A 16,227-nucleotide genomic window follows, 5' to 3' on the forward strand; every position below is an offset into this window, starting at 1 on the left:
TACAGTAAAAGCTACAAAACAAACTGGCAAATAACACATTTTCAAATCAGACGAGTAAAAACTGATCAAATATTTAAAAAAAAAGATATTATTAAAACTGAAGACAATTTGCAATTCTAGTAGTGACACCAATTTGATGCAAAATTTGTCTTCGCTGGCCACATAAAATGATGTGGCGGGCCGTATCTGGCCCCCGGGCCTTGAGTTTGACACCGGTGGTCTAAGGGATCAACGACTGAGCTGCAGGTCTTACAGGCAGCAAAACAAGATGAGACAAGGGAAAGAAAAACAAAATACCCTCTTCACACACACAAACACATACGTATACGTAATATGTGCACGTACACATTATATATACATTCACACATACACATATGTATACATATGAACATGAAGATAGAAAATGTTTTAAGTATGCTGTTTTCCCTGCTCAGAACACGTCTGCCACTCATTAAACATGCCTTTCATGTCATGGAGGAGTAAGGTGCCCACTGTCAATTTTATTTATGAACCTCACTGACCTCTTCTTTCATCCAGACAGGCACTAACTACAGAAAGCCGCTATATAGTGCTTAAGTGTTTCCTTGAGACATGCAAACACAACCCACATGGCATCCTCAACAGCAAAGGCCAAGAAGGGCTCATTGCAATGTACTTGTTGTGCAGAGAAGAAAATGCTTCGGCAATTTCAAGCTACGTCGATCTTGAAGTTTATTTTTGAACACAAAATCATTTTTTCACATAATTTCATGTTATGCCAATAAGACAAATAAATCAACGTCAGTCAACCAATACAGCCTCGTTGCAAAAAGGACCACCTGCTTCTTTTCCACACTGTTTGGACCTTTTGCAATGTATGGGCGTGATGACAAGTTGTGTTAGAGCAGGCTGTTAGTCACAACCCAAAGTGATAATTCCATGAGTGATAATGCAAAAGAAAAAAAGGGGGACCAAGATTCAGGATCCTAAAGAAGTAGTCAGACTATTTTTTTTTCTCAGTTGCATAACGAGGGCCGCTGCATGTATTTGTGATGCACGTAAATACACAGTGATCACTTTGGCCCTTGTAGTCTTTTTCGTGTTTTCCCCTTTTCATCCATGGAAATATCAACTTAAAGGCAAGCAAAGACCATAAATGACATTGACAAATGGCATTGGCAAGGAGCACCCTATTTTACACAGCACTAACTTTGCAGGCTAAGTGCCGTTTTCACCCGACACTCTTGGTTGCCCTTTTACTTTGCCAGTATAGACGGCTTTTGTTATTCCTCTGACAAAGTGCTTTTAAATCACCAGCCAACCATTTAAAGCAAATGGTAAAAAGAATTAAAAATGATCATATCAGAATTAATTTGTCCAAAATTCACATTATTTTCATTGGTTTAGAAAGAACATATTAGCCAGAGAGATTGTTGAGTCTATTTTAAGGGTCTGATGTCCAACTAAATAATTCAGTGTTTCTTACTGAAAAAAAAAAATCCCGCACAGCCCATTCCTGGAATCTTTCCCACAAGGTCCCAATTGGTTAAGATTTGCAAGATAATTCATGTCCACTTGTTGAATTACAAATTATCACAGTTCAGTGATAAAAAAAAACTGCACATTTCCAGAGCAAATTGGTTCTCAAGATTTGTTATTGGTATCTTCTCATGAAAGAGATGATGGGACTAATTTAGATCCAGTAAAATAAAATCCTTTTACGTAAGCTATTTTTCAGTGTCAGCTTGCTTTATGTTTGGGCCGCGAGGTTTTCATCAATCATAATCAAGGTGAGTCACCGGGCCCTCCTGCCAATGAAAGATTTTTGAAGACTGCACTTCTGTATATTTACATCTTTAATCAGCCACGACAAAATTCATACTGTTAATAATATTTCAGTAATAGCCTGTAAGAAGATTTACCTGAACTGCATAAATGATGTCAACATTAGCTTTTCTCATTTGGATATTTTTTTAAAATCATCGATCTACAACTGTTTATAAGATGCAAAAATACTACTGCGGTTCTTGGCCTTCTTGAAGAGGACTATCAGGGCAGCAATTAACTACGATTATTATTAAACGGCTTTCAGGGCTAATCAGTGTCATGTCTCTTTTAAGAAAACGAGCTAGAGTCAAGCAGTTTATAGGAAAGAAAATATGTGAACATGCCGGTGCATTACAGGCATGCGCTTGACAGGTCTTTGGAAACCGCACTGAACAGCTGCTCATGTGCTGACATAAAGGAATTGGACTCTGTTAATTACCTTGATATATCTTTGAGAGTTTCATCTTGGGTTCTCACAGACCTTTATTTCTAGACTTATTTCGTATTTTCAAGCTCAGCTGCTGCCACGCCCAATTCTCTGTTTGTTACTCCATCCATCTACTTATCCTCACAAGGTGCAGTTTTGTTTCCTTATTTTGATCCATTCTCACCAGTGTCTGCTTTCTAACACCAGCGGCCTCACATCACAATCACTAGTTAATTAGCATGCCAGAATTGACTTGACTCTTATTTTAACATAACCTGTAATTTGAGCCTTCAACCTTGTTCTTTCTCACCCAGCATTTCCCTTACGAACGGACTTGGGATCAAAGTTCTTCAGGCTGTCTGTCAGTTGCCCCTGATGCTTTGAGCGGGATCGTGTTTTTTTTAATTCCAAGCTGATCTCCTGTCCATCACCACACTTCCGTCTTCCGTCTTCTTAACAATAGCAAAAGCAGTGCCTATCTGTTGACCCAGGCACTTTCTTTGGATCGAGGCCTATAACGTGTCACATGTTGACGAGCAGAGCAAAGCAGCACAACACTTTGAGCCCACTAAAGGTAAGTCGCAAGTCCCTGGTTGCTGACGTTCTCATGAGATTGCTATGAATAAAGGATTAGCTCCAAGCTGTGAGTCAAGCTCTGATTCTTCCAGTCGCTTTACATATTTAGGGCCAATTTCTGCACTGGCAGAACAAGCAGCTTAAAGTCAGCTAAAGCTTTTTTTTTTTTTTTTTTGTCGAACTGACTTTTAGTGTAATGCAGTGATGTAAGTTTCTGAAATTCTTAACACGCCTGCCATTTCACCACACGGCAGTATTTCACATAATATGTCAAAGTATGTGAGCTACATGACTGTTTTCATGACAGAATATATTTCAAGGACTGTATTTTCGCTCACAGAATGTAATATTCTGCCTTTTGAAATACCTCCAAGTGAAAGTGCCAGCACCATGTGTCTCCTGTAGTGACACCAAATGGGAATTGTCGAGAAGTGTTGCATCGGTTGGCCTTTTTATTTTTAATATCCTCTAAAGAAGTTCTACTTCTAACTTTTTAAAACCAGGATTTGATTGCAATTCATTTCTATTGCTTGTCTTTCATACTGTGCACAGATTTGTAATGCCAGATGTAAATTGATACAATGTATGATGGCAAGATTTGCAAAACAGACACCGATTATCTGGAACACAGTATACGGCAAATTCAGTTAAAAATCGAGCTGCTGGGACGAAATCGGGGCTGTTTTGTATGCTTGGTCTGAGATCATATTCAGTAGATTGAGATAACTGTTAAAGCAGTGAGCAGAGCAGAGCAGTTGCTGATCCTCATGCTCTCCGCTTTGCTCGAGTAGACTGTGAGAGATTGATTCAACAAGACCTAACTTAAAGGGGCCTGGGGTGGGAGGTGGGGGGATCACATCAAGAATCACTGCAGTTCCCAAGGCAGTGTAACCAACATTGCAAGGAATGCTGCATCTCAAATATAACAGAGATGTTGCCGTGGGGGAGAGAACAAGGAACTTGCCGGAATCTGTCTTCTTAGCAACTCATTGAAGGGAGGCAAAGCCAGACAATTAAATGTCAGACCGTGCAGGTGGCTGTACATAGGTTTTACAGCTTTTCCTTGGATTACACGGATTAGCAAAGAGCATCTAGCATCGGCAAATCATTGGCTCAGTGCAATTCATTCGAGGAAATACCTTAGTGAGAATACCACACCTTTGCCGAACATCAAAACACTCTAAGATGGATAACAGAAAGGGATCTAATGAGTCTTAATTCAATCCATCTTCTTATGCATTAAAATCTTATGTCGACACAGACAGTCAAAGATATCAGTGTTTGTTTTATGACGGATTAAAGTCGACAACTGACAAAAAATCCTCCCCAACATATGAGTTAGTTATAAATAAAAAAAACAGCATTGAAAATTGAGCCCTCTGACATTGAAGACTGGTAAGACCTCCAACCTGATTCGATGGATTTTTTTTTCTATAATATTATTTGAAACTTACTATACTCTGATACTAGAAGATACAATTGGATGAAATGCGTTCAGCTAAATTGGAATATATACAGTTGCTTCGTCCCTATTGAAACATATTTACTTGTGAGGGCTTGCATGAGAAAGAGGAAAACGCTCATTTTGAGAAATATGCATATCAGGGGTGCCATGAAGGCGACTGGAGTTGGTGGCTCACCAGCCAGCCAGTCTTTGAGTGACAGAAGGATTAACAGTTTCCATAGCAACAGCTTCTTCATTTTCCAAGGTCAAAGAGTCTCCTCCCTGTCAAGTTGCCAAAGAGTGTGGGGTATTTCCTTGGCAAAACCTTTTTAGTTTTACTCTGGGGAAAATTACAAAACAGCAACAGGACAGGTAATAGCAGAGCTGAATTTACAAAATATGAAACCTGCTGGAGTCGGTTTTAGCTGGACATTTTTTGCTCATTAAATATCAGACCTGATATTTTTTTATCTTTTATATGTACAGTAGCACTTCTACACATCGATAAACATTCAGTCACGCAAGTAAGCAAGCAACTGTGGGTCAGTGGGGTTATTCTTACTATGTCATACTAAAAGGTTTCTCAAATGGCTTGAAGTGAGGCCGACAGTGATTTCTGCTCAGGATAAAGCGCTTCAGCTCACACAAAGACCTTAAAAGCTCAAGTATAGCCAAATTGTATTATTAGTTGAGGATGTGAACGTTGAAATCACATTACTATAATTACATCTATAATTGCACTCATCTCTTTGTTTATGCCCAATCTTAATTATTGTGCTAAATATGTGAAATATATGTTTGATTCAGATTTGATGATATAGTGTGTTTAATTTGAAAAAGTGTTTTCTTCTCATGATGTCAATGGAGCAGACATGCGTACACAACAAAAATAACTGACAATGATGGAAAGAAAAGAAAAACAAATGTGTGGAGCGTGAAGTATATTCATTGACGCCAGCAGAATTTATTCAAAGAGGTCACAATGCCATTCTGCCACGCTTAATCTTGTCACTCATCATTATTGATTTGGTCTGCACTTTTTTTTAACCTTTAGCCATTTTGTTTGTTCTCCTTCCCAGAGTCTTGTCCTGAGTCGATCAAATATGGAGGGACCGATCAATAAAGGAATTTAGTTGATGGCTTTCCTTCACCTTCCTTGCAACAGTACTCTTGCAATCTGCTTGCATTTGGGACTAAATATTGTAAATCTTAAAATCTTACCCAAAGTCACTGATTATCTATTGCCACATCGCCTCACGATCAAGTGAAAAGGCACCATCATCTCCCAAGGCAATGCATGACCCCACAGGGCACATTCAGGCTGTCATTGATCAACCCCCGCAGTGATCATGAAGCCATGAGGTGTAAAAGAAAAGTTTGCACTTTTCCTCTGTCACATAGCAGCGCTCTGTTTTAATGATGAAGAGGCCGATGGCATTCATGGGGGAAATGTTTTTCTTGGTCACAGTTCAGAAATTTAAAGTAGATGCTAGTGATCCCCATGGTTAATTTATGTAGCCTAGAAATAACACAATGGTAATAATTATTCTACCCTGCGGATGGTGGTCGCAGGTGTTAGATACGGCAAATGAGATGAGGCCAAGCTAATGATGCCCAGAAGGGAACGTATCCACCTAGGATAATCCCTAACATGATAACACCCTGATTTTATTTTACACCACCCTCGCCTACTACTCGGCATTGATATGCCGATAGCGACGGAAAAATACAATTCAAGGCAGTGATATTCAAACATATAAGGACACGTACTTAAATAGATGTACAGTACATCTGGCATTTTGTTTAATGAGAATTCCCAGACGACAATAGCATTCGAGCTCAGGGGAAAAAGTGTTGGGGGTGTCTCGTGAACTACGGGGAGCCATGTTCCGCTTCGTTATGCTCCGAATAATTGCTTAAACATGACATGAGAAATTAACTCCAGCAGCCTTGTGAGAGTTAATTTAGATTTGTCCCTGCTCTCGTCACTCTCGGGTGTTATGGCACGGCTACTATACCAAGATAAGCGCGGCGTTGAGTATTGCAAGCAATCCCACAGAGACATCACTCTAATGTGACATTATCATTACTAAATGATCCGTTGGTTCATTACCAGAAAGTCTTTCTCACTTTGATGTATTGTTCGGGACACTAATATGGATCTTCATATGTTTATTGTCTTTGAGATGTTTTTATTTGATTAAATAGCAGCATATGTTGCTCCAAAATGTGTGTGTACATATTAATGGTGTCTTCACAGATGTGCAAGTCTTCAGGTTTTTGGTTTTTGGCTTTGGTGCTGACATTCTTGCAATCGTTTGATGAGATTATTGACCGCGGATGATCAATTCCTCGCAAACAACCTCACCAAAATGAGTCTGTGACCGACCCATTTGTGGAAAAGTCTTAAAGTGCTCAGATGTATAAATTGTGACATATAATCAAGACACATTATTTAAATATTTGCTATTACTAGTCTACTTAAATTCAATGGTTCAAATATACACACATAAAAACAAAACAAGAATGTCTCTTTAAATGCTTACAAATGCAGTTGCAGTGTAAATTAAATTGCAGGCTATTGAGTTCACCATGCAGAGCTCATCCATCAGAGTCTGTTTATTTCATTGGATCTTTTCTTAGGAGGAGATACTTCGAGCAGGGAGTGTGACATCCAGCATGCTCACTTTTGATGCAGGCTTTCAATAAAAGACAATTGAAATGACAATAAGATTAACTTCATTCCCTCTAATCGCTACAGAGATTGATGTGACCTCAAACACAGAAGCGGTCTTTTGCAATTCAATTATGTAAAGCTGGGAGGGTTTCTCTTCACAGTGACATGGAGAGCATTGCATGTTGCACATTGTATATTATATATAATTATGTGTATTAAAAATTACATTATATTATTATTTTTTATTTTATTATTTAATATGATTATTTTGCTTACATCAGCGGTAGGGAAGCCCGGTCCTCCTCTTTTGCATGTCTCTCTGCTGCATCACATCTGATTCAAATGATCAGCTCATCCATAAGCTCTGTAGAAACCTGAAACGATCCCGAGGGATGACAAACAGGTAAGACGTGGCTCTCGTACGACCGGGGTTCCATACCCCGGGCTTCTATGTTCAAACAGATGGCTATCCACTAGATGTGTATGGTGAACTTCTGTAATTGGATTTGGTAACATTGGAGGTCTCGATGGCCTTTGCTGAGAGTCTGCTTGTTTAAAGTGGATATGTTGTAACCCTTGACACCTTTCAATGTCAAAAAGTAAGATGACAGGTAAGATAACAACCCCTTACACGTTACACTGGTTATTTGTACAGAAGTGTCTGCATTTGAATGACCTCTGTCAGATTGATGGAAAGTTCTCGGAATCACTCAAGTAAAATAATGTCAAAAAGTGGCTTATGTCCAAGTAGTTACTTTGAGAACTTTGTACTTTGAATTCGTAAAACATATCTACTAATTCCTTTCAAGCAGGCGTCGGTAACCTATGGCTCGCGAGCCAGATATGGTGACGTTATTAAAAAGAATACATTAGTCGCTCAAAAAATCGTTGGTCTTAATTAAAATACATGCATTTAATTGTTTCTAGCCTATCGTTGTTGTTTTTTTAAATGGTATGGCTCTCATGGGAAATTATTTGTAAAAAAAATGGGCATGTATGTCTCTGTCCGCCAAAAAGATTCCCGACCCCTGCTTTAAAGCAAAAATATAAACTAGAGGATGCAATTTCTGAAGCTATAACTAAATATGAAATTGTGTGAGAAGTAACTGCAATATACTCCCATGTGCTGGAAGGAACTGAATGTCAAGGTAGTTTTTGTGATGCTTTGAATTAACGGATCAAACAGGAAGATATGCGGAATATTCTGACTATGACAAGAGACAACGTGACATTTATAGTCCTTGAAAAACTAATAAAATTCTTATCATCCATACAACAGAGTTGATCAGGTAGATTACAGGTGTCCAGATCAAGTTCACAAACGCCCAATGGATTGTGTCCCCCCCACTTCACACTTAAGAAGTGTGACTGATAAAAAGACAATCATTCACACTCACTATCTCACCTACTGTACACGCAATTTCAATTTCACAGGGGTTAGGGACCAAGCCCACCCACAATAATTTCTTGTATTAATATAACCCTAAATCTACCTCAAACTATGACCCCAATCATAAATGTTGTACTGTCACAAAAGAAGTCTATTCATTGCCGTGAATACATTGGTACATGTCCTGTCCTGATATTAGAACGTGGAATCAATATGCAAGCAGCAGAGGAGCGCCTCTGAGGGGTGGATGCGCAGCTCATTGCTGTGATTGTCCACTCACACAAAGTAATGAGATCATCTCGGGTGAAGTGAGGCTGAAAATGAATCTTCTCCTCTTAGTCTTTTGACGGCTTGGTGGTCACGTTGCTACTGGACCTTGTACTCTGAGGCCAGCCGTTCTCCATCACGTCATTAGGCTTCACTCGTCACTGTACCTTTTGAATAAAAAATTGACAAGAAAGACACATCAAATGAAAAAAAAATCCAGCAAAATAATAATAATAATTCTCATTTTATACAAATAATTCTCTGTTCAAAATGGCAGGAAATTTTACAGACTGACACATTAAAGTTGCGCACTCCAGTTCCTTTAAGTATAATAATGCAGGCGCAGTAACCAACAAAATACAAAAAATAAAATTGAAGGAAAATATTTTTGTGTTGACAGGTAATGACTCCTGCTTTTGAACATCATAAAAATAAAAGAACATTCTTCCGAATGAAGTAACAATGCACTCTCAGGAGTGAAATTGAAGGCTAACAGCAGTGGAAATCCATTAGCTTTCACGCTGCCCCAATCTTAATTTAAGGCATATTGACAAAATGCTCCCAGGAGATGGTGTTGCAAGAAAAAATAAATAATTCACTACAAAGAAAAAAAGGATGTGCCATGTGGCGGGGAAGATAAAGCTGAATCTATCCCCACTGTCTGCGAGCACTATGGCACGTCGTTTAAAGGTCTTGGAATAATCGCAGGTGTCAGAAGCCAGCTTCCGCACATGTAAGGGAACGAGTTGTCTTGGAAATATGACGTCTTGAGGAGGTGCGCAGTGCTGTCGGAATAAGTCCGGGAGAAATATTTCGGGTCAAGGGGTTAGATGACTGACAGTGCCACAAGGAGATACAATGAAGAGAGTCAGGCTGGAGGGAGAGACATCCGGCAGAGGACAAACAAGCCCTTGACCGGATGACAGTGCAAGGGAGCGTTGTAAACCGTCAAATAATGTCCACAACAACACTGTTAGTTCTCTATTTGCTGTGAATGATTCACTCTGGTCGGAGATTTTTCACATGAAGAGCCACGTCACTGTCGAGGTGCCGGTTTATTGCCAGTGTAAGCGGCTCATCGCACGATTGGTTGGTTGCAAATCCATTTAGTGTGCTGATGGCACTCACCACCTTTGGGATTAAATGCTGCTTTCATACGAGGAACCTCTCGAAGTCGTTTGTTTTGCCAGCGTTGCGTATAAGACTTCGCATTGTTCATTGCAGCCATCTGTGCAAGTCAGGCATCGACATCATTCTCTCAAATGGCCAAGTGAAGACTTGGTTTGACAATAAGGCACATTATTATTGAAAGTGACTTGCTTTCACTTCAATCCAAGGTTGTCTGTCACACTTGGTTCAGAAAAGAGGACGTATAATGGCGGCAATATATGACTTTTAATTGCTTGTAAACAAACCGTTGGAATTCTAGAGTGCCTGCACACTCATGAAGTGTGAAATTAAACAAGCTGGATCTTTTGTCAGCTGCCTATTTCTGAAACAGCAAATCTGTCAGAATTTTGTGGCTGACAGCTTATTTCCATAACAGCAACCACACCAAAATTCTCGACCCCCGACTAGGCTTGCTGTGCCATTTTCAGGAAATGAAAGTTGTGTTGGGTGCTGTCTCACACCTGTATCCACAAGCAAATTTTCAAGAATGATTTGATATTAGTGAAAATAATTATCATATATAAATATCAATTATATGACCTGGTGCTCGGCTGGGATCGGCTGCACTTCGTTGAATTGTGGTTCTTATGTGTTGCTTGAGACACCAATCAGTGCAACGGAACACGGCCTGACAGATGATTGCAATGCTCGGAATCCACTCCACTCATCAGCTGCCCTCATTAGGCACCACTGGATTTGAAAAAGGACGTGTGCCTCGGTGTTCACACGCTGCCTGATCCGACACAACGTCTTTGCTTCACCTCCAGTTGTTATGGTAATGGGGGCTATACTTGGCGTTGAGAAGAGAAGTGGCTCATTTGCATGAAACTGAAATTCCACCGAAAAATCACTGATTTAACCTGTATTCTAAGCACAGAAAGTGTACCGCAATCGTGATAAGATTTTTTTCTAAAATGATAATTTGTCAAAAATGCCACTTCTACCTGAGTATGTATCTCAAAAATCACTTGAGACCAAACCACTCAGACCCAAATCAGATATGCAGACAATTTATAATGTAAAAGTCCCCCGACATGATATTTTGGTCCACACATGCAATGCTGAAATATTGCAGGTGACAGGAACATGCAGTCCACGTATTCTCCTCTCTTTTTATTTCTTCTGTAACAAAGCTCATCGTGATAAAAGTTATAGGCGGATACGAGCAGAAATCCAAATCCGTGTCTGGAGCAATGCTACACAATCAGAAAGCTGCTCCTTCCTCGACAACAGTGACCTCGCTGTGTTCAAGCACACGGTCCACTCCATGCATCACTGTTATCTCTTTTGCTCCTTTGGGGATTTTAGTTCACTGCGCTGCCTTGAGAGCAACACATGGCGATGGCAGATTGCATGCAATACATGGAGAACCTTTCCTGGTCTTCAGCAGAAATGCAACAAAACTGGGATTGGCCTTTTCTTGGATTGGAAATATCAATGCAATAGAGAGGATGTTAAAAATATACATCATCTCATATCATTGGTATATTTAAACACATTATTTTGCTTTAATCTCCTGAATGGCCGTGCAACGTCTTTATTAATACATAAAAAATACATGAAAAATGAAGCAGTACAATTATGAATCAGGGCTGCTCATTCATTTCCAATGAGAAACTGAACAATTGGTTCCGATTCAAAATTCAATGTTCATCTCATTCAATTCACCTTGGGATCAATTTTCAACATTCCCAGAATATCCATATAGCATAAATTCCGCATTTTGCATCAACAAAATTCCCCTCTCGTCCGAGGTTTGAGCCTGAGAGTTGAGCATTTTTTATTCCGCCATGTTTCATTCCACAACTACTTCTACATTTCTTGACAGATCCAATCCAACTTCAACATGTTCCCACAATTCATGCCTTCTGTGCCCTTATTTTTTCTCATTCTTAACATTTCCACCCCCAAACAATCACCATTCATTCCCAAGTATAAAGTCAACAAATATTTTACCTTAAAATACTATACTACGCTACAATGTACACATATTTTTTAACCCTAACCTCTAACCCTAACCCTAACCCTAACTGCACTTTGAATGAAAAAAAAACAACTACGGTTTGAATGACGAGAAAAACCAAGGGTTTGTCTATGCCTCATTCCCGGGACCTTGGCCTCAGCAGCAAAGCAGCAGAAAAGTCATTATCATTACAGATAATAACTCAAACGGCCATTCATGTAAGGGCGAATCCCTGAGGATGGCACGCCTGCAGTAGGAACATTATTATCAATACAGGCCTCCCTTGTGAAAATTCTCCCCCAGAAATAGAAAGGAAGCAGCAAGGGTAGAGCTCAGTTTCCTGATCTGTGAAGTATGTGCTCAGGATCCAGGAATGCAAACTATACCAAGGGCAAATATGTACTTATCAGAAGCATCTACTTAATTAGGGTATTCATTTCATGTAATTACCACTCATCCAGTGGGACATCAAGTGTTACGTTCTGAACTTCCTGATATTGACGAACAAGCGCTGACGAGCCCAGTAATGATAGATGAATTCAATAATTTGGCTGAAACTGTGATTTTTACACTCAGTGTGTGTCGTTGTCGGTCAGTTCCACTTGTCAATGACAAAGGATCGATTCCGGTGTGTCTTGATGTAAAGCTAGTGTAAGAAAAGCTAAAAAAAAAAAAAAAAACAGTAGCGAAATCAGATTCCTTTTGGAATTGAATCAAAATGACTCAGTGGTCACCTGCACGGTGTCCGACACCAACGGGTGATCATGAGTGACCGGCCTTTCCTAAGATTAGCATTCATGGATCATTATTAATTTTTAGGAATGTGGTTATATAAAAACACTTTTCTGATTGTAATCCTCACAAAAACAAAAAACATCCAGTAGGGATGAAAACAAAAACACACAAACCTTGGCGGCGGCTACAATGGTAGAGATACTGCATGATGAAAATGAAAATAATTTTTCTTTGATCGTTCAAGATTGTGCCGATGCCAGTTGACATGCTGTGATGTGCTTTTATCACACATTTCTGTTGTACATCATCTACGTGGCGCACAATACTTCACAGGCCTGGCTCCTTTGGAACGACTTTTTCTAATGACTCGCTGCATTTCCGCCTACTCAGAATGAAAAGCAATTCAGAGAAAAGACAAGAATCAGAAATCCTTTTTATAGCATTGCTTTTCAAGCAAGCTCTGACCTGTTTGTGACATCAGTGACACCCAAGCTTGGCGGTGAAATTTATGAGGTGCCTCAACAAATTGCTTTATGTGGGACCGAGCGAGAGTCTTTCATTCTATGAAGCCTGTGGAGACAGCCTTCCCATGCTTTTACCTTCTTGATCTGTTCTCTGTGTTTTGTTCAGTAAATGATCGCATGAGCTTGCTTTATTCCAATAGACAAGTGTCCTCCTTTGCAAATCGCGGCTGACTTTGACAGAATAGGTGGACTCGTTTTAAAATGTTGAAGCATCACAAGATGATCTACATTTTATGAATTTGCAGAGATTTAAATGTTCTATTATTTTTACCTCATCCAACATTATGGTTGCTATTTTAAAAGAGGGAAAAACATCTAGTAATCGTATTTTTTGGTCGAATAAAAGGCAGTGACTCCACCATAGCTGTGGCTTCTGCAGCTACAATCTGTTTGACCAATTATTGATGTAGCTTCTGTTTTTACCTCAAGTCTCACTTTGGTCTTATCAAGTCTCCGGAAGCGTATTTGCTTGTTGAAATGACATAGATTTTTCCATCTAATTGTCTCTTTGGGGAGAGGGGTCTCCACGTGTGTTGAAAAACAAGGCAGCAAACATTCTACCTCTTGGTCTAAGGGACCAACGACTGAGCTGCAGGTCTTATGGCACCAAAACAAGATTAGACAAGGGAGAGAAAAACAAACTACTTTCTTTTAACCCAGTGGTTCTTAACCTGGGTTCGATCAAACCCTAGGGGTTCGGTGAGTCGGTCGCAGGGGTTCGGCAGAGCCTCCAATGAGGAGGGCCGAACATACCTGATTTATCGTGTAAATTTGTGATGACGCATATCTGAACTGGTCTCGCAAAGGCAACAAAATCACAAAATAATGATCCATAGTCTTTTTGATTCATGATTCATAGTCTTCAGCGGGCCACTTATGATTGATTTCATGACACAATGCTTCGGGCCAGTTTAAATTTAGGAATTTGGTTCATATATAAGGCGCACCGGACTATAAGGCGCACTGTCGGCTTTTGAGAAAATTTTAGGTTTTTAGGTGCGCCTTATAGTCCGAAAATATGGTATATAAATATATATATATTTTCTATTAGTTTTATTATATTTATATATATTTTTTTTAATAGGAATCTTTCCCAGCTTGGAGGAGGCAAGTCAAAGAAGGCTCTGCTGTGGTTTCTTAACTGACTTCCACCCCCGGAATGTCAGTGAAGAATCTCTGACAATGGAGTAAAAATACACACCCGGCAGACAAAGCGTTTTCTTCAGTTCTTGCTGAAATACAACACTTTATCTTTACACTGTTCCACCGTGTTGACTTAAATGCACACTTGAGTCACATTGTGGCTGTTTTTAAGAACACAACATTAAGCGATGTACATATTATGAAAAGATAGAAGTCATACTGTCGATCAAAGCTGTTAGGAAGATCATCATTGAAGAAGGCTGATTCAAAATGAAAATGTGACAAGAAGAAAGGAATTAAAAATAAGAGTAGGGAAATGAAAACATTTTATTGACTTTTTGGGTGAAACTGTGATTTGTCACACTTGTTATCTGTCCTCTGCATCTTGTGCTCAAACTCGAGTAATCAGCAAATCTTCCTTCGCCACACCCATAAATCTCTTCTTGGCTCATCCTCTGCCTCAGACCTGGCAGCTCCATTACCAGCATCCTTCTACCGATAGACGCACTGTCCCTCCTCTGCACGTCTGAAGCATCTCAATATGACCTCTCTATCCTTGTCTCCAAACCTTTCCGTGTGTGCTGTCCCTGTGATGAGCTCATTCCTGATCCCAACCATCCTCGTCACTCCCGATGCGAATCTCTTCTGCTCATTGCTACCGTTTTCAAATTATCCAGCACGGCTGGTCTCATTAGCTTGTTATTAACCTTTCCTTCCACTTTAGCTCTGCATGCTCTTCTCACATCACCCCAGTTCCCCCTCTTGCGCTCGACTGTCTGTCCTCACTACTGTAGATTAAAGGTACGATAAAGACCAACAATAGGTCAATGATATGAAGGATATTAACAACAAAATATCCTTCGGGATAAAATATATACCGCTTATTAGTACAGAAAATGATTGGGTGGGTATTCTGAGGAGTCCTGGTTTTAATCCTTTTGGAAATCTCTGGAAGGAAATGGAAAAATGCGGTCAGAAGAAAGTGCTCTTCAAAGGTTTGACACAAAGAGTTGCAATGCTTGCCTTCACGGGTTGTGCAACCAAATTTTTGGTACCATTATATTGTACATATTCTGTATTTTTCCGTTTGTTTCGATTCAAAAGTAATGAACAATTTGGTTGCTCTTCAAATATAAACAGAGCGGTCCAACTTGCACGGGAGGTGAGTGTGTGTCGTAACGACCGATGCTGCATGTTTCATCGGAGCGATCCACTTCCAAATTCCCCCCATCTGATTGTAAGCAGAAACATGGGCAGATACAATAGAAGCATGATATATGCCAAGTTCCAGAATCCAGGATGACAGAGGAGGGAACACCGTAGCTCATTAACAGCGGCCGCTTGGACTGATCCCAGGACTCAGCCGAGGGAATAAGAGCCAACTCGCTCTATTACCGAGAAGCGAGACATTTCCAAAGGGCATGACCATCTGGAACACGCTTCACAAGCTTTTTCTAAACTGCATTTGCGTGGGAAGCAGACCCCTCACTCGTCAAGCAGGTTGACAATTAGGTGGCACAGTTCTCACTTCATGTTGCTCTGAATTGTCCAATATGATCCTACGGGATGGAATGGATTAAAAAAAATAAACATCGTAAACAAGTATGCTTTCAGAAACCATCGCAACTGGTTGTTTTGTTTTGTCAAATCAAAGGCAAATAAATACAGCAGCAGCTTTTTCCTGATGTCACTCAGTGTTCTAGAAACATCAAAACATAATTTCCAGTGTTCAGATGACAACCCTCAAGGGACAAATTGCTGCGTATGAAAAATTGATACACGGCAGGTAATAGACTCCTAGCCTTAATCGAGAGTCTGACTGACCACATGACTTGAAAAGTACGAATCCAAATTATAACCGAATGAATTATTCACCGAACCACCACATGGTATCAAAAGGTGGACTCAAATGACGCAAGTTTTGGCTTGTTTAAGGGAACATCCAGAACAAAACTAATGAGAACAGGCACACAAAGTGATGAAGTGCCCCAAGGCTGCTCTGCTCTCGCTATGCATTTTCTTTCTAATTATAAACACAAGATAGATAAATGCTCGTGCCTACTGTTGTTTCCCGCTTGAATTAATAATAATAAACAAAGCGACTG

This window comes from Syngnathus scovelli, chromosome 11 (assembly GCF_024217435.2).
Source record: "Syngnathus scovelli strain Florida chromosome 11, RoL_Ssco_1.2, whole genome shotgun sequence".
Classification (NCBI taxonomy): Eukaryota; Metazoa; Chordata; class Actinopteri; order Syngnathiformes; family Syngnathidae; genus Syngnathus; species Syngnathus scovelli.